This window comes from Pecten maximus, chromosome 12 (genome assembly GCF_902652985.1).
Source record: "Pecten maximus chromosome 12, xPecMax1.1, whole genome shotgun sequence".
Lineage (NCBI taxonomy): Eukaryota > Metazoa > Mollusca > Bivalvia > Pectinida > Pectinidae > Pecten > Pecten maximus.
Genome location: NC_047026.1, coordinates 12,905,400 through 12,927,132, shown reverse-complemented (window position 1 = coordinate 12,927,132; position 21,733 = coordinate 12,905,400). Strand labels below are relative to the sequence as shown.

Below are 21,733 nucleotides of genomic sequence, written 5' to 3'. Positions count from 1 at the left end.
TTTTACAGGTTATTATTTACCAAGGAAGACGGTATGAGGAAAAAAGTAAAATGGGACCTGAGGTCCTAAGAAAAAGGTCTGTACATAGGGGCATGTCTTTTTTGTAATGTATTATAAAAAAATACCCAGAAAGTTTATATATAGGTATTTCTTGTTTTTTTTTATAATGTAAGACTAGGTTTCATACTTTGTTTACGACCTAGTAACACAACAATGCCATTTCTTGACAGGTTTTACGAAAAATATAAAACAAAGTATCAAAACATTAACTTTCTTTTTTAAGAGTTGTATAAAACATTATCCAGTATGAAATGTATTTATTTACATATGAGGCCCAATATATTATACTTCTACATAAGGACAGGAGACATTATTACAGTCTAGGTACATAGACAGGGACCCGACTCGCGAGGATTTGTTACAGTCTAGGTACGTACACAGGGACCCGAGGATTTGTTACAGTCTAGGTACATACACAGGGACCCGAGGATTTGTTAGTCTGATCTTCTTTTACACATGTGCTATAAACAAAAGGAAAGGTCTAAATACACGTAGACTATAACAAATTCTCAGGCCCTTGTGTACATGCATAGTAACTTTTCATATGTTTTGTGGGTGGCTAGATTAGGTAAAAATTCAGGCCCCTGTGTACAGGCATAGCAACTTTTCATATGTTTTGTGGGTGGCTAGATTAGGTAAAAATAACAACCATCGACTGTTATAAATATTCAGGCCCCTGTGTACATACATAGCAACTTTTCATATGTTTTGTGGGTGGCTAGATTAGATAAAAATAACAACCATCGACTGTTATAAATATTCAGGCCCCTGTGTACATGCATAGTAACTTTTCATATGTTTTGTGGGTGGCTAGATTAAGTAAAAATAACAACCATCGACTCTTACACACAGCAGTGACGGCTTCCACAGCCGACGAAAACGTACCGGAAGTAGTGGTCAAGTGGCCCTATAACAGGATACACTAGGTGGATGTCCGACCACAGGGATTTGACACAAATTCCCATCCCATGCTCCATATAAAAGATACATTCATATTATACGGACAGTGGTTTGAGAATCCGTGTCAAGTCCCTGTGGCATGTAAACATGTACAATAAGATTTTGAGGATGGCTTGATTTTTTAACCAACCAAAACTGTGACAAACACAACGTAATAATTAATGAGTAGACCGAATACCTAGAAAAATCCAGCATGTTTTTACGTCACGGTCGTCACGCGTACCGGAAGAGAAGAGTTTAAGTGCAATTCAAAATGGAAATGACGTCAGGAAGCTGGCTACACTTTCATACATTATCCCTAAAGTACATCCATACATGTAGCCTGAGATCGTTAGAGTTATAAATGTTTATCGGGGAATTTAGCACGTGAACATATTGACGCAGCCTTATGCGTTGCACTGCAGGCGGTTTTCCCGTGTTCTAATTGAAATAAACGTTTGAATGAGTCTTAAACAAGCATTTAAGATTATATTTACAATCTATTTTCGATGTCCTTTGACATTTTACTGCGTGGATGCATCTATAATAATCAACATTCTTTGCTAAATCCGCGTTTGCCGCACCAGGTCAACTTTTTCTTAAAACTAAAAATCACTGTTGAAAAAAATTATATGGCTTATAATATGTCTACATAATATATCAGAAAACTATGGCTTTACCTTTCAACGATAAATTTAAAGTGTCCACAACCATGTTTTTTAGATTACGAAATCATTGCAAAATGATAAAATTAAAATTCCGTAGGTCCTTACATGCAGAACGCTGCGCGGACTCGAACAAATCCATTCGGCTTTTTTCGTGTAGCATTATTTATACACCAATATTGAGGTAAATAGTGTTTTAAAACCCGAAAGCAGATATTTACAAAACATACAGCGCCATAATGTCCTAGACTATACCATACACCTTTGTAATCTGTATTTCCAATAGAAACATGAGCTCCAGTAAAAACAATACTTCGTTCCGTTCGGCGTTTAAAATATGCAACATTGTCTTATGTAAATATGTTAAAATCATTTCAGATAGGACTTTATTTTATTAACTTTTGCTCTTAAAATGCAAACATGAGTTTAGGTATATATGAGAAAAAAAGGGTTTCGAATAAAAAAGCAAAAATATATCAACCGAGTTGCGTTGAATTTGCGCCTTTAAATTGCTGTGAAAAGTAATTTTGAGTGTCTTTTGTACAATCTTTTGAGATTTCAGGTGGTAGACACTTCTGGTGGATTTTCTAAACCCCGAAATTTATCGTAACCTTCTAAATTGTCACGTTTTAATTAATTTGAATAATGACACGTTTCAGAATAGACACACGTGTTTAACGTTCTTTTGAAATCCAATTATTATTGAAATATTGAATTACGAGACTTTTTTTTAGTGCACCTCCCAATTCGGAATTTTGACATTTCTTTTGATTTTGACCTTTTTGGGGTTTTCTTTCCGGTGGCCTCATGGCCACGTTTAAAAGTCTCTCCTAGCTTCACTGACAATTCCTAGAAGGTGCATTTGTATCATGCATGCTGCGGTTTGATTCATTTTGGCTCTTCTTTATCTAACTCCAAATTTGTTTTAAAAGCTGCTTTTATCTTTTGTACAATCATATCGGCTTTCTATACCCAGGTCTAAATAAGGAAATGTTTCCATAGGCTGACCCTTCCCCCTCAAGACAAAGTTTCTTCTGGGGAGGAATAAAATCTGCAACACCGGACCTTTTATATTAAAAAAAATATATAAAAAAAAACAAAAAAAAAACCAAAACAAATAGACAAACCGAAAAAAAAAGAAAGAAAGAGAAAACCCCACATGCACTCACATCGTGTTTTGATCAGCAATAACATGGAACAGAGTTACTGAATGTTACCATTACCAGAAAACAATCACATAAGTTTAAGGTAAATTGACTCACTTTGACCAACATGGACGTCTATGGCAACTCATCACGTGAAAACATCATTACCAGAGGAGTAACATCTACAAACAAGTCTCCCCAGCCTCCTAAATCTCTTAAATACGAATACATTTGTACACCAGTGTATGTATATACATGTATATATAGTATACAAGTGCACTAGGGAGCTATTAAATACATAGGAATAGGCTTATATAAACACAAGTCGTCCCCGGCGGAAATGACGTCAGTTCTCACGTACCAGTATACGCACATGGCCATTATTGTTATTATCAACCTCCGGTTTGTGATTTTCTATAAAAAGAACTTTAAGTCGTTACAGACGTTGATTTGCTCGAGAATAATAAACATGTTGCAGACATCACGTCTATCTATACACAGAACTCACAATTAGTGATCTGCCTATTACTGAGTTAATCCAACTCCAATCGCGCGCCAGATGTAAAACACAGCCAAGTAATTCTAATAGGCACATATAAGATAAATGTCGTAGATATACTGCCACAATAAGGAGGGGCGGGGGAGGGTCTCCTTATAGTGCCAATATGTGGAAAAGTTAACTGAGATTTCGTTATACTGCCACTTTTTGTAGGTATTTGAAACTATGCTGAAAACAATTATATACTGACACTTCTTTAAAATGGCGCGAGTTGTTGATGTGTACAGAGAGGGGCGAATAGAAAACTTAAGAAGTACGCTACACTTATCCTCCCTACACTTATCAACACTACGCTTATCTCCCATACCCTTATCATCCCTACACTTATCATCACCACACTTATCATCACTACACTTATCCTCCCTACACTTATCATCACTACACTTATCATCCCCACACTTATCATCACTACACTTATCATCACCACACTTATCCTCACTACACTTATCATCCCTACACTTATCATAATTACAATTATCCTCCCTACACTTATCATCCCTACACTTATCGTCACTACACTTATCATCCCTACACTTATCATCACCACACTTATCATCACTACACTTATCATCACCACACTTATCATCCCTACACTTATCATCCCTACACTAATCGTCCCCACACTTATCCTTCCTACTGTATCATCACTACACTTATCATCCCTACACTTATCATCACTACACTTATCATCACTACACTTATCCTCCCTACACTTATCACTACACTTATCATCCCTACACTTATCATCACTACACTTATCATCCCTACACTTATCCTCCCTACACTTATCACTACACTTATCATCCCTACACTTATCATCCCTACACTTATCGTCCCTACACTTATCATCACTACACTTATCATCCCCACACTTATCATCACTACACTTATCATCATTACACTTATCATCACTACACTTATCCTCACTACACTTATCATCACTACACTTATCATCACTACACTTATCATCCCTACACTTATCATCACTACACTTATCATCACTACACTTATCATCCCTACACTTATCATCACTACACTTATCATCACTACACTTATCATCACTACACTTATCATCACTACACTTATCATCCCTACACTTATCATCCCTACACTAATCGTCCCCACACTTATCCTCCCTACACTTATCATCACTACACTTATCATCACCACACTTATCATCCCTACACTTATCATCCCTACACTAATCGTCCCCACACTTATCCTCCCTACACTTATCATCACTACACTTATCATCACCACACTTATCATCCCTACACTTATCATCACTACACTTATCCTCCCTACACTTATCATCACTACACTTATCATCACTACACTTATCATCACTACACTTATCACTACACTTATCATCCCACACTTATCATCACTACACTTATCATCACTACACTTATCATCACCACACTTATCATCCCTACACTTATCATCACTACAGTTATCATCACTACACTTATCATCACTACAGTTATCATCACTACACTTATCCTCACTACACTTATCATCACTACACTTATCACTACACTTATCATCACTACACTTATCCTCACTACACTTATCCTTCCTACACTTATCCCTACACTTATCATCACTACACTTAATCCCACTACACTTATCATCCCTACACTTATCATCACCACACTTAGCATCCCGACACTGAGCATCCCACATTTATCATCACTACAGTTAGCATCACTACACTTGAGTCATCACCACACTTATGCACTACACTATCCTTCGCTACACTTACCCTACATTTCATCACTACACTGAGTCCCACTACACTGTACATCCCACACTATCATCACCACACTTACATCCCTACACTACATCCCTACACTGTACATCCCACTTAGGACATCCCACACTACATCCCTACATTATCATCACTACAGTTAGCATCACCACACGGTATCACACGTACACGATCCCCCTACACTTATCATCACTACACTTATCATCACCACACTTGAGTCACACCACACTTATCACACACTTATCATCACCACTAGACATCACTGACACTTATCCCCCCTACACTTCATCCCACAGTATCATCAACACGTTCATCACCACACTTATCATCACTACACTTATCATCACTACACTTATCATCACTACACTTATCATCACCACACTTATTATCACCACACTTATCCTCCCTACACTTATCATCACTACACTTATCATCCCTACACTTATCATCACTACACTTATCATCCCTACACTTATCATCCCTACACTTATCATCCCTACACTTATCATCCCTACACTTATCATCCCTACACTTATCCCTACACTTATCATCCCTACACTTATCATCACTACACTTATCATCCCTACACTTATCATCCCTACACTTATCATCACCACACTTATCATCACTACACTTATCATCACTACACTTATCATCACTACACTTATCATCCCTACACTTATCATCACTACACTTATCATCACTACACTTATCATCACTACACTTATCCTCACTACACTTATCATCACTACACTTATCATCACTACACTTATCCTCCCTACACTGATGGAACCAAAGGAACTCAAAGCACACATTCCAACCCACCGCCCATATAATATATGATTTTACGATACATTCAGTACATATAAATGGACAATGGGTTGAGAAATTGTGCCAAGCCCCTAGCTGTGATTCGTTTTTGGTTTTATTTCTTTTCTGCAACGAAGTGTAACGGGAAGCAAACGTTGTATTGCAGTAAATAACATGTGATAGACGAAATCTCAAGTGGAACGATGCTGGAACGTTTTATGACGGTTCGAGGATTTTGCTGAGCTTGCCCAATGCCCAGTTCAACTTCCGGTAATGTATATCTCGGTCGGCTATTAGTGTCCGATCAATTTCACAGCGATAGTGTTGACCTATAGATTTAACGATTATTATTATCAACTATTGACCATTAACAGAATAGACGGATCTCTGGCTGCACATACAACTGCATTTTGATGACTGGCCTCACTTTCAGCAGCACAACCGAGCTAGAAACTAATTAAAAAAGGAGAGGGGGTTGGGGGAGGGGCGATAAAACATAGTAAGAGTGGCAGGCCCTTCCTAGCGCCTTAAACTGTTATACATGTGTATTCAATAGTTTAACCTTTTCATTGACATTTGAAGGTTTACCCCTTTAAAATCTTTCGTTTTCTCTAACAACCGTTCTAACTGGGTGTATAGACAAGAAGAATTAAAAAGCACAAACTCATCTGTTACGTTATTCGATCGGACTTTTCTCCCTATAGTAATCACACAGGTTCGGGGTACGATCAAGTCTGAGCTATGTTGCAAATTTACTAAGCAGTTTATCAAACTTTCAACACTGTTTGAAACCATGCCCAGAAAATGTCAAAGGTGTACGTATACATAATATCTCTCAAACTAATATGGAGACAAAGGGTTTCGTTATCAAGTCTATGCAATATTTATGAGGACGACATCACGTAGCTCAAAACAGTCTTGAGAAGGCATTGTTTCTAAACAAACGTAGTGCCAGATGTTAGCGATAAATGTCACTTTGTCAGCGGTAAAGGTGGCGATACTATCAGCATTATGGCGACTGATAGAAGCTGATTATAACTTTCTTGTATCAAACATCGACGTTATTTTAGTGCACAAAGACTAACGACAGGAAAGACATTTAGAACGCCAGAATATGGATCCCGGCTAAATGTTGGAAGATTTTACACTGGCCTCGTTTTAGATTCAAACTGACAGTCACATGGAGACGCATGATTTCAGAATACTGCGACAGGAACGGATGACAGAAGCAGTTATAACATCCCAAAATGCAATAATCTAGATTAACAAAAAATCAGGGATCCATCGAAATATCTATATGCATCGAAAAATTGATACCGATATTTTCTGTAGGTTCATCTTGGATATGACCTCATTAGCCTCATTTTAGATTCAAGATGGCCGCCGCGTGAGAAATGAGTGAACATTTGGCAGGCTACACACTCCAAGAAGAATGGAATTCAGAAATGTACGATTTGTTTGTTGGGTTTATCACCCCGTGAACAGCCAGGGTCATTTTGAGGAGGGTTATCTTTGTAGAAGCTGGTGTCTACCTCACAGAACAACATACGGGAGGTTTGTCGTATGACATTTAGAGCAATTAGGGTAAAGTTGTTTGCCCGAGGACACAACAAAGACAGCACAGACCAGTTGGTTTCTCAACTTCCCGAGAAACACGTCACCACAGGTAACTTGGGACGTCTAACCGTGTATCTCGGATCGTTCACATTAGGTTACATAAGCCAACACTCTAACAGACTGAGCTTTCAAGATTTCGAGATTTTCTTTATTACTCTCTGACACAAGAGGTAAAACAAGAGGTCTATCACGGCCTTTGAAAGCATGGAGGCATAAATCAACAGTCTTAAAAGGAACGGAGAAACACTTTTAAAATGCATATTGATTAAAGCTCAAAAGTGCATTTATAATATCCATCAAAGTACTGTGTTTTATTTTTATTTATTTAAAAAAAAAGAATGATGATAAAAATTCTCTCGAAATCTTATTCAATTCATCATAATCGGACACAAGACGACTCTGTCGACGAGAAACCCAACAACAGCTAATTTAAAAATGAAGAAATTCCGTTTGAGAATCAGGCAAATAAAAACGCGCCATCGCTTGGAAGTTAGATCAAAGTAAAAAAAACCGATCAAAATTGATTTTAGATTGATGACGAAGCATGCATAATGCAGTGTTACGTAGCGTTTGATACCATGGTAACACAATGAACGGAAAATGTACGGATTTCCATGGAATCCATTGAACGGGATATGGAATTCCATGTATACAATTCAATGTCCTCTCCACACCCATATGTAATTAAAACATCGATCAATATCTTTTACATTATTTAATAAAAAAAAAAATGAAATGTGCCTCGGTGTTCTTAGGCGCCAAACTGGAGCATCCGGGGCGTGTCTGCCCATCCGCCCGTAATTTATATTCATAATAAAAACGGGATCAAATTATGATGCATAATTACTGTGGCTTTATCTATCAATCAATCAATCAATCAATCGATCAATCAATCGATCAATCAATCAATCAATAGCACACACATATATAAATAAACAACAAATAACATCAATATAAACATGCAATGAATTTGTTATTTGAACATGGCTACAAGCTTAGCATAACTTATACAAATATCATGAATATGTTTTTTTTTATCTTACAGAATAGTGTTCGATCGATTCGAAACCGAAAATAAGTAGTTTTGAATGGACGTACATGCGAGTAACAGTCTGTATTACAGACACTGTATGTGTTTGGGATCGAACAATACATTACAATATATACAGCAATAAGCGATACCGAGGTGTAATCTCTATTATCCACTGAAAGGACAATTTTGATTGCTTAGATCTATAAATAGCACTAGAATTTTTTTATATACGTCTCGCATCATGCAATAGACCAAATATTGATCTTTCAGGAAATCCAGGAATCATTGCGAACGAGATAGGTTTTATTCCAATGAGATTTTTCGAATAGACGTGAAATATCGACCGCGTGCTCCAGGGCATCCCGTTGTTATTTGTCAGGCTATCTGCACATCATTAAATAAATTGCAAGTTGCCAGTTTGAATATAGGTGCATTTGACATGGTGTACATCTCTGTTAAAGTATTTTGTGCCGTTTTTAACAGCTAGCAAATTCAGAAATTTCAAAACTTCGACGAGGACCACTAATCCCACTGTACCATTATCCAGCTACCACGAATCATACCGTCCAACTAATCCACCTCAATAATCCAGACGATTTAAATCCGCTAATCAATATCATTAATCAAAACACCTCTAATCCGACTGTCCCATTAATCAATCTCATTAATCCAGACACCTCTAATCCGACTGTCCCATTAATCAATATAATTAATCCAGACACCTCTAATCCGACTGTCCCATTAATCAATATAATTACTCCAGACACCTCTAATCCGACTGTCCCATTAATCAATATAATTAATCCAGACACCTCTAATCCGACTGTCCCATTAACAAAAAATACCTCTAATCCGACTGTCCCATTAATCAATCTCATTAATCCAGACACCTCTAATCCGACTGTCCCATTAATCAATCTCATTAATCCGCACACCTCTAATCCGACTGTCCCATTAATCAATATAATTAATCCAGACACCTCTAATCCGACTGTCCCATTAATCAATATCATTACTCCAGACACCTCTAATCCGACTGTCCCATTAATCAATATAATTAATCCAGACACCTCTAATCCGACTGTCCCATTAATCAATCTCATTAATCCAGACACCTCTAATCCGACTGTCCCATTAATCAATCTCATTAATCCGCACACCTCTAATCCGACTGTCTCATTAATCAATCTCATTACTCCAGACACTTCTAATCCGACTGTCTCATTAATCAATATCATTACTCCAGACACCTCTAATCCGACTGTCCCATTAATCAATATAATTAATCCAGACACTTCTAATCTGACTGTCCCATTAATCAATATAATTAATCCAGACACCTCTAATCCGACTGTCCCATTAATCAATCTCATTAATCCAGACACCTCTAATCCGACTGTCCCATTAATCAATCTCATTAATCCGCACACCTCTAATCCGACTGTCTCATTAATCAATCTCATTAATCCAGACACCTCTAATCCGACTGTCTCATTAATCAATATCATTACTCCAGACACCTCTAATCCGACTGTCCCATTAATCAATATAATTAATCCAGACACCTCTAATCCGACTGTCCCATTAACAAAAAATACCTCTAATCCGACTGTCCCATTAATCAATCTCATTAATCCAGACACCTCTAATCCGACTGTCCCATTAATCAATCTCATTAATCCGCACACCTCTAATCCGACTGTCCCATTAATCAATATTATTAATCCAGACACCTCTAATCCGACTGTCCCATTAATCAATATCATTAATCAACACACCTCTAATCCGACTGTCCCATTAATCAATATCATTAATCCAGACACCTCTAATCCGACTGTCCCATTAATCAATATAATTAATCCAGACACCTCTAATCCGACTGTCCCATTAATCAATCTCATTAATCCAGACACCTCTAATCCGACTGTCCCATTAATCAATATAATTAATCCAGACACCTCTAATCCGACTTTCCCATTAATCAATCTCATTAATCCAGACACCTCTAATCCGACTGTCCCATTAATCAATATAACTAATCAACACACCTCTAATCCGACTGTCCCATTAATCAATCTCATTAATCATTAATCAATCTCATTAATCCAGACACCTCTAATCCGACTGTCCCATCAATCAATCTCATTAATCCTTCCATCATTAACCCGACCATTCCACTAATCCTCTAATCATTTTCATTTATCCAGACACCACTTACCCAGTTTTTTCATCAACAACAACCAAACCATTTATATTTAACTTTGAACATCTTAAAATCAGCACTATGCTTGATTGTGAATTGTACCCCTTCCGAGATCTCTGTGAAACCCTACTATATGTCATGGGACGCGAGATACTTGATTGATGGCATTGGTATCTGGAATGATATCTAAAATGAAATCTAAACTTTTTTATAATGTGTAATGGAAATATATCTCTTCACCTTTTTATAGCTGTGTTGTTATTTTAAAACTATTAATGACACTGTTGTTTGTTTAAAACTCATTATAACATTAAAATCTACTTTATAATTAAATCGAAGTTTATATTTTCATAAACTGTCTACTAGAAATGGATGTTTTTTTTCAATTTCAGAATCAGAAAAAAACAACAATGAATAATTTCAATCATCAATTTAACCACGCCCCGAAATGGACATTACCTGTCAAAAATTGAAACGCGTGATATTGTATCGTCGGTTGAGCATGCGTGAAAGTTTTGTGTGCAAAAGTAGTGTCGTCTGCACACAAAAAAAGCTGCCATTTTGGAAAAGTATTTGATTGCCAAAGTTTGAACGAAAAGGCAGACACATATGGCCCGGTAAGAATACCGAACAGCATTCTGACAAAGAAAAAAAAAGTGGTAAGCATTTATTTTACAGTGTACAGAACCCAGAAAACGAGAAAAGGTAAAGTATACTATTGTTGTTAACACCATGTCCGAAATGCAAACAACTTCAAAGTTTTCCAAATGACTATTCATAACATGATTTGTTCTTGTGAGTATTTTGAGATTTTATGTGGCTAGGTTGACAGTCGGTAAAAATCATACTTATTAATTTATATAAGGTTGTCTACACGGATCTTATTTCAAATGAACTTGTTTCACAAGACTTTGATCCCACCAATATCGAACATGTCGACACAATTGGGGTTGAAATCCAATTATGATGTTGTTTCACAATAGGGCTGCATATCTTGTGAATCAAACTTCACCTCGGTAATTAAATTACTGCCACTAACAATTACATGTAATTACCTTTCATTTTGAAGTAATTAAGCAATTTGGATTTATTTCATATGTACAGTAAGCAATAGAATTTCTAAAACAATAGCCCACGGCGACCACAGTTCTGGCTAGTTTTGGGTTAAACAGAAAAGGGTGTGAAAAAGAAAATTTATGTAAAACTGTGTCTGTCGAGTATCAAACACCATTTAAGTATTCATGATTTAATTAAAACGTGCGTACTTACGCTGTATAATTTTCAAGCTAGATGTTTAGCCTATATCCAGTTTCGTTTTTACATTTGTAACTACAAAATGTAATTTGAAGGCTTAGTAACATGACAAACAAAACATACCTGGATGATACAACAAAAATGAACTGGGATTCTGTTAGAACATTTGCAGTATCATTTTGGCAGACAGCCTATACTTTCCCAAACCCAATTTCACAAACCCAATCTCCTCAGTTCCAGAGACTTTAGAACTTGTATAAGCTGCAGATTATCATTAGACAAGATTGACGTCAACAAGTCAAAGTTTGCTGCGCGACCATCAGCAAGTATTTAGAAAAATAGTCATCCTTCTTTTATTTATTTATTTATTTTTTACATCAGACAGTACATGTATATGATAAAAGTGATTCTATGGAACATATCAATATATTTCACATTAGTTTTTTTTAAGGTTTTATTAAAATCTTTAACTTCGTGACGTGCGAATCATATTTCAAGCAATATCTACCGAATCTGATTGCAATGCTGTCGGGTCGCCTTTAAAAATGAGAAAAAAAATCGTTGACTTTCAACTAGGGATGGGAAACTGACCGAATGAATTTACCTATTGTTTTCCCCTGTAACAACATATCTGTGCCCAGCGTTAAATATGATATGTTGGCTGAGTGGGAAGACATCGAAATTCGTCTCCAATGACGATGTCGTTCGATATTGTCTTGGGACTCGAACGTCACTTTGATATTTGACTCAATCTGATTAAAACCATCTATTCATGACTTCGTATAACACTTCGGCTTTTATTGCATAGTGCTTTGAAATTTATAATTTGAAAGTCTGTTTTCCTTTATCATTTTAAAAACCAAGATTACACTACAATGTATTTCCACACAGATATACGCTTAAGATTGAAGTATCTTTTTCTCGAAATACTCAGTAAGAGGAGGCAAACTATACACTAGGAACTAATGTTCGTACATAGTTTGATATAAGAAGCAAATGTGCGCAAATACAATTCCTTATACTACCTTACCCACGCTAAGCGTCGAACCACTCCACTGCGCCTAGAGCAAGATAAGGCGAATAGTAAAGTTAATAGTTGAATTTTACAGATGAGAGTGAATTACGAATACATAATGTACTTGTACTACTGAAAATTGGCGCACGGAATAGTGATGAAGTGTCGGGACACCTTAACGACTCGGCCGCCGCGGCCCCAGATCGGGCGTGAAAAAAGGGGGTTGACGTTTTAAAATGCATATTATCTATACTACACAAGAACGGAACTGGAATTTTGGATATTTACGGGAAATACCAATTCTAACAGCATTTAGTAAAACACCGGACTTCGAACATATACCTTACCTAAATCTTCAGAGACTAGGGAAACAAGCAAGGACGTATGAAAACCCACGAGTCCGTATTGTCATAGCTGACTCGGCCTTCAATTGTGGTGATAACGTTGGATGGTTAAGGGTATAACTTAGGGCATTTTCCATATATTCCATTATATATGTGTATGTTATTAAACAGTATTAGAACCGTGTGACGTAAAACAATTGTACCAAGTCCCTGTGGAAAGAAATAGTCCACAGCAACTATCCACAGAGTATACATTTTCTCTTTTATGCTCAAATCTGATTTCCACAGATGAGGATAAACCTGGACCAGCAGCGCACGCAATCACAACTCGGTCAGCTCTGGGCTTCTGATTAGTTACCATATGGCCGTTATGATGGTAAAAATTACGTCAGTAACTACGTCAGTTCGTGAGAGAACTGTTCCCCAAGGCCTTGTAACGTCATATCAACGCCGGGCACGTGTAGGTTGTAGTGTTAAATAACACACCCGTACGCCCATCTGCTCTGTACATAGGCTCAGTATAATGGCCATGTGAAATTCCCTTGGTTGAAGCTTCAGTTGTTTTAATTTCCGATTGAAAATTCAGAATATAACACACACACACAAAGGAAGACATTTCACTAATTTGGTTAAAACTTAATGACTTTTACAGACAACAGCATGCAGCTTAATACATTGGACATGGAATGTCAACAACCAATTTATTGTATCTGTCGCCATGAGCAAGAACATTCGACAGCAATATTGCGTTAACGCATGCGCCTTGGTTAAAGTCTGTTACAGCAGCACACGACACGTTACCACAGAACAGAGGTTTGTTAAAAGATATTTTTGTTTTCCGAAGAGCAGCCAAGTCTAGATTTGAAAGTGAAACACGATGACAGGCAGTAAATTCTAGCTTTATGATCACAACATGTAAACCACTTCCACCAAAGTTTGAAGATTCCGATCATTCAGAGAACATGGCGAAATGTTGCCTTTGTCGAGTTTTCTACAATAAATACTATCATCAGCTGCATTCAGAGAACATGGCGAAATGTTGCATTTGTCGAGTTTTCTACAATAATTACTATCATCAGCTGGATACTGTAGTTTTAAAATGGCGCGACTACTGACAGCCATATATTTTTGTACATTTATATAGAAGAGCATGCAATTAATCATTTCATTATATTGAAAACATGGGAACAATTCGTTCGTCTGTCACATATTTTCCCACGCAATAATGTCCTTGAATATTGATATAGATATTAATCAAACCTGTTAATTAAAAATAATACACAATTGAATCGGCGTTACAAAACATGTTGATCTGCGAGAAAATTAATAACCTTGCGACACATGTGTTGTTAATAATCATTGCAATATTGATCAATGCCCCATATCGTACGAAGCCGTTATAAAATGCCGATTATTGCATGTAAAGTTAATTGAAAAATATTTTTATGAAAAGGTCAGAAATGAGAACAATAGTCGCATATTAAGCTTCAACCACATTGTCAAGTTCCTGTGAAATGAGTGAAACCTAGAATAAACACGCTGTCATTGTAATGAAGGAAAGATCTCGCTTCTGTATCACGTCTGTCCGTTAGATCATCCGCATCACACTGATAAAACACTTCTGAGTAACTCGGTTGTTTTTGCATGAAACTGTTCCACTAATGTTATACGTTATTAGGACGCATACAATTCATGGTCACTGGTCAGGGTCACAAAAAGAGGTCAAAGTTAATTGCTGCGCCTTTTCTGAGTAACTGGTTTTCGCTTCGACAGGATAGGAACTAGATGCTTCAATTGCATCAGGTCTGGGTTTTATGTCTTTCATATTTCCTCAGTCTGTTCCAAAGGGCAAGGACAAATGAGTAGGCAAAAGGTCAAGGACAAATGAGTAGACAAAAGGTCAAGGACAAATGAGTAGGCAAAAGGTCAAGGACAAATGAGTAGGCAAAAGGTCAGGGACAAATGAGTAGGCAAAAGGTCAGGGACGAATAAGTAGGCAAAAGGTCAAGGACAAATGAGTAGGCAAAAGGTCAGGGACAAATGCGTAGGCAAAAGGTCGGGACAAATGAGTAGGCGAAAGGTCAGGGACAAATGAGTAGGCAAAAGGTCAGGGACAAATGAGCAGGCAAAACGTCAAGGACAAATGAGCAGGCAAAACGTCAAGGACAAATGAGTAATGTTTGTACTTTGACTTGACACTTAACATCTAGATGATGATGTTTTAAGTTTGACGTAGCGCCACAGGAAGATATTCCCTGTACTCTACATCGAGGTTTGTTTTTTCTAGAATGGATTAAATATCCAACCCATCTAATCACAAGTCATAAATGACCCATAAACGACGGACTTTATTTATGTCAAACTTTGTATCTCGATGAGTTAATCAAGATGACTGGGACCGGACCAGCTACTGTGACAAAACAGTGCCTGCGACATAGTTGTATAACTCTCTCTCTCTCGTCAACCTTCACACATGAACACACAGTTTGTGATGGGATTGTTGAGGCCGGCGTTGTTCCTGACAATAAGTAGCAAATCAAGCAACATGGTGTTGGGGGGCAACAGTGTGTGTTCTTTGGCGTCTAACCGATTTTTTGATGGACAATCAATTCAACACGACATAAACAGATATATCACAGGTACTTGTTACATTATATTTTCTTATGAGTACAATGAATACATTGTGATCAGCCCATTTGAATGTACTTAACTCTATATAAAAGACAATGAGGGCAAGTACTGTAGGAGGATGCATTTTAGAAGTGTATGATTTACACATTCAAAATAAGTCTGCTGGAGTTAATAGATAATAAATAAGTCGAGAAAAAAACCTTTTGTCATGCCTATAAATGTTTACATTAGACGTTACAATCACAACGCAGAATGCATAAGATCTACTCTGTCCGTTTTCAAAACCCGTCCTTTCCTCAGCGCCCCCGCCATTAATGGCTACTTCCGGTTTAGGATAAATAAACAGTATAACGCAAGCATTACCTGTCCATTATCGCTAATCGTTAATCTATAAATAATTATGCATCTGATAAAGAACTTGAACTTGATCATCATACACTGTAAAAACTCACATTTGTAGGGGGCGTTCTCGACTGTAAACGAGGAGATCGATACAAATACAGGATGAATAGTTATTTTTTCCGTTATGATTTAGTTAATCTTGATTAATAAGAAATCAACACGGTATTACTGCTTGACTTTGATAGTTTGCATAAAACTGCTGGCATGTTTTCGTCCTAATGATGACGCTAAATTGAAAAAAGTTAAATAGAAATATCTATAGGTGTTTTACTTAGCGAATATCATGAAAAAACTCTGCTGCTTGAAAGTATATACAATACAGTAACATGATTCAGTTAAAAAATCCCTAACAAAAACAGCATTTACCAGAATAGTTGGAACAGAACTGTATACATCATAAGCGACAAGGGTAGATTTGTTAGTATACATGCACTATGTCAGTCGCGCTGCCATTTTGTGCTTAAGCTGCCGACCTGATCCTCTTGCATGATTGAGCCGAACGAAAACGAATTGTTAAACCTCTGAAGACCAGAATGCAGCAGGAATTAAGATCAAATAGCGCTACCAACAATGGCCCATATTTTTAACTGTAGAACATCAACATGAAAATGCTGTTTATTTAGTTGGTGTGCCTATAGGCTCTAGTAAAGTATTACCAAATTCGTCTTCACCATTGGCATCCACTCAATCGTCCGTCTGGAGTGATTCTCCATCACGAAAGTTTTTAAGTTTCGTTATCCGACCGGCAATATTCTACTTGCCAGCTGTTTCGATATAAATCTTACTGCGGAAATCAAATAAGGAAGGTATTTTTACAACAAACTCTTTCCTGAAACATTTTACAACTTACAACAAATCCGCTAAATGTCCAGTAGATACACTTGTTTTGCAAATTAAGAAGATAAGGCTCGTGTATGTTCGAATGGAAATACATAAATTTATACACTTAGAATCATATACATAGAAAGGCTGTCTGTTTCCTGCAGGGAAAACAGGTTTATCTTTTCAATAGCTTAGGTTATTTACATGAAACGTCGAAGCAAATGTGACATGCTGAGACGAAATCTTGTTACAATTTTCTATATAAATATCAGCCTTCGGCGTGTAACATTATGAGTCTGCGATCGAAAACCCCTAAACCAGAGTGTACATTATCGCGACTGGGGATACATGTCAGAGTCTTAATGGAATGACATACCAACGTTCTTTGATGTCGGCTGATTTGAGAATTAAACCGCTGCATAGTGATGCTCAAAGCATTCAGATATGACTTCTATTGAATTAAACATTTTAGTCACAACGATGGAAATTGATTTTCTCACCAATTCGGCTATCGGTCTTTTTGGTACAAACGTAGTGCAAAGGGTTTCACTTCAGATGGCTTACACATATTAGCATGTCCCTGTGATCGAAAATTCTATCATATGACACACATATTACATGCCCCTGTGATCGACAATTCTATAACATGACACATATTAGCATGCCCCTGTGATCGACAATTCTATCAGATGACACATATTACATGCCCCTGTGATCGACAATTCTATCAGGTGACACATATTACATGCCCCTGTGATCGACAATTCTATAACCTGATACACATTAGCATGCCCCTGTGATCGACAATTCTATAACCTGATACACATTAGCATGCTTTATAGAACACTAAAACGCTGTCCTCCAGATGCTATGTACACTGTCTAGTTTACGGCCGATTTATCGGTCATGGCAACAATAAATCCATGCAGACTGTTGTAGTTCCAGAAAACCTCCGGAAAGCCACCATTTGCCAGTGTCCTGTCACCGACACAAAGGTCTCAGACTGAAAGGATGACGTAGGAGATTGTGTCATATAAAACGGCGTAATCAGAGCTCTCGCTCCTGTTTCTTTAATAACCATTTACGATGAAAAGCAATTTGCTGTTGATCATTATCGAGTACAGCTTCGATAGTCTAATTCAAATGCCACGGGATCTAGCATCCTAAAGTGTTGTTAGCTTTTAAGAACATACATCTTCTGGTGTAAACATTTCAAAATAAATATGGCGATAAATAATGCTATATGAGTATATCACAAGATTTCGTTTCGAATTTTATAAATACTTAGATTTCGAGCGTAATTTTGCGACATACTGTGGTGTTTTTGGTTTGACGGCTACATTGGCATATCGGTCCGTGATTGATCTTCACCTACAGGACTAGTCTTCTCAGCCATTGGTGAGAGATGTCTATTTCAGTCTCTGTTAACTACAACAGTATCAGTTACTGAAATCTGACACGTGCTATTTCAGCATCCCTTTATAAAGTATTTTCATCGTTAATGCAATACAAAAAAGAACAATACGGTACGTACGTCGATAGAGATATCTATATTACTCTCTCCAGTATATTTAAAGTGATGTCCACATAAGGAGTTAATGACATTTTTTCATTATTTTAATAAGTTAGATTTGAATGTTCTTTACTGTTTAGACACAATTAGATTGGGCACAAGTTTTAAACTTATAACAGCCCTCTCCACAAATATATATTACAAAGATTGTGATAGCGACACAGTATACTTATAATGATTATAAAGAAAGAAAAACAAAGAAGAATGACAAGAAGAAAGACAGATCTAGAGATCTAAGAGTAAGATACTTTAATAAGTTAGTTACATACCTACTCAAAACTAAATAATACGGACCAAGAAGCACCATATGGGTACTGCGTGAAGGGTTCAAGGTATATAGCACTTTACAACTCGCAACTCACATTCTGTAACTCACAACTCTCATTTTATAACTCACAACTCTCATTTTATAACTCGCAACTCGCATTTTATAACTCGTAACTCGCACTTTGCAACCTGCATTCTGTAACTCACAACTCTCATTTTATAACTCACAACTCGCATTTTATAACTCGCAACTCGCACTTTGTAACTCGTAACTCACACTTTGCCACTCGCAACTCGCATTCTGTAACTAGCAACTCGCATTTTGCAACTAGCATCTCACATTTTGCAACTCGCATCTTGCAACTCGAAGAAAAGAAACGCTCGTATAGAGGTGAGATTTAGCCTCTATCGTCAATGCAGCTGATTATAGGGACTTGGCACGAATTCCCAACCAACGGTCCATATTATATGTATTTTATTATCAAGGGTAGTAACTTCTCGGAAGAAAAACGGACACGATTTTTTTTTTTTTTTATTGTTTGTTTGTTTGTTTGTTTTTTTTTTAAAATGCATTTTTCATATAATTCGGGTCGTGAATCCCACCATGTTATATATAAACGTAAAGACAACTGTTTAATCTTTCTAACGAGTGTTCACACAAAAAAATGACCAAGTATTGAGCAAGTTATGACAGTAACGAATTCGAAAAAGAAGTTCGATTAGGCTAGGTAGACAAATGCCTGTCAGGTAGAAAGAGAACCCGGTCTCTAATGGGTAGCTAATTAAGGGCAACTGATGTTCCTGGAACATTCGTCCTTCACCCAAATATTTACTTTTACTAATGCTCTCAAGATATTACGATACGGGAGAAATCACGTTTAAATAGCACTGCATTAATGATTGTAGTGGGGAACATCCAAGGTAGATATCAAATGATGATACTACACAAGTTAAAAAATATCTCAATTAGATAATGCTTCTCTTGCATGCAACCTGGGGGCACGTCGGTAATCACTTAATGGAACAGGTAATGGGACTACATGTAGTAATCATCATATCAGGCTTTACCCTTTTTGTATTGTGGTAAGGAAAACATGATAATGATACAGAGCCGATAGTTGGAATGTTAACAATGATACATCAATATTGAGGAATGTGACCAGGCCCCTGTTTTATTGACGTTCCTTACTTAACGAGATACATTTACTTTGAAGTTTTTCACGGGAAAGCATTACAGATGGGTAGGAATCTAGTTTGGGGGCATTACATAAATTGTGTGATGCTTCCCTAAGGAAATTTTTAAGTTAAAGAAGAAATTGACCCTAGATTCATTTTAAATATTATATAATAGTACGTTTCCATTGCCCCCAGCCCGTGTAGTTTTTAATAGTTTTAAAATGTTATTTAATTATTTTTACATACGTAGAAAATCTACATTACAATACATTAATGGTGTTCACATTTGATGAAATAGATACATTTATAAACTTATTTAATATAGAGGACAAACAGTTCAGTTCTGTATTACTTTAAATCGTTTGGTTCATCAGTACACAGGGGAAATGTTCATCGACGCATTTTCAGTGTTTTCTTTTATCGTCTGGAAAGATTTGTTTACAAATTAACGTAATGACGTTACGTTCAAATGACTTTTTTAATACCTAAAAAACGCAAAGATGCAGCTTAGAAACTACGTATTTAACCTTTGTTTAATTTACATCGGAACTGAAATATCTATGGATTTCAATGCAGTGAAGAGAAAGCACTGTTCCGATTGGTCGAAATCAAATGTTTATCTCAGTTTTCATCAAATTGATTGTTTAATTACCATTATGACGACAGTTAAGAGATCGTCGTGCATTAAATTAACATTTAAACGTCATTTGTTGCGATCCTTCACCGACCGATCACCGAGTTGGCATCGTGAAAGGGGCGAGGTCAGGCCAGTGGTGAAGCACGCGACTTATCCGTTTGAACACATTACGTCATTAATGGTGTACTGATCTTGGTATTACCCAAGGGCATGATAATCTAAAAAAAATGGTTAAGATAAAGCATTAATGACCCTGGAGTACGAGCATTCAACGCATGATATTCATAATGTTAAAAATACACGGTAAACCTCACACAATGAGGATTAAAATGTTAAGTTCGTTTCATAATTTTGGTATTGAAAACAAGCATCGTTTCTTTTCGTTGTATATATGGTTAATAATTATGATAACCTGTAGGAAAGTTAAGTAAATCTCCTTCGGTCTGTGAACCGTGATTTTGGCAGTCATTGGTTATTTCATTTAATGAATATACATGCATACGGAGCCGACCCTTAAACACAGCGAGAATTTTAAGACACATGTTTATTTATATAACAAATCTCATCAATATAATTTATCTAAAAGGATCAATATATGCGTGCCGATTGTTTTCCTAGAGATTTGTCTGAAATTTGTATCAACCTCCTATATCCGCGATCACAGGGGCCTGATAATTTGTTACAGTCTATGTATTATAATGATCATCGGGGTGCCAATTTTACCGAATTAAAGCCAGACCCCCAAAACGTCTGAAAATATGCCATACATACTAGGGAAGTTCAAATACACATACACTAGTAATTGTTCAG

The 21,733-nt window shown here is 36.8% G+C and overlaps 1 protein-coding gene across 10 annotated transcripts in view; it reads right to left on the bottom strand.

Annotated features, from left to right (window-relative positions):
- The window catches only part of LOC117339641 (cGMP-specific 3',5'-cyclic phosphodiesterase-like), an 80,997-nt gene that overhangs the window by 45,723 nt on the left and 13,541 nt on the right, over positions 1-21,733 (bottom strand). For 3 of the 10 annotated variants that reach the window (XM_033901343.1, XM_033901347.1, XM_033901348.1), the window contains exon 1: positions 2,927-3,074. The exons of 1 other annotated variant lie outside the window; for it this stretch is intronic. The gene's annotated coding sequence lies outside the window, so the exon portion shown is untranslated. Of the gene's footprint in view, positions 1-2,926; positions 3,076-21,733 lie in introns of those variants that run through there. 6 more of the 10 variants (XR_004535279.1, XR_004535280.1, XM_033901339.1 and 3 more) reach the window with 4 other exon arrangements.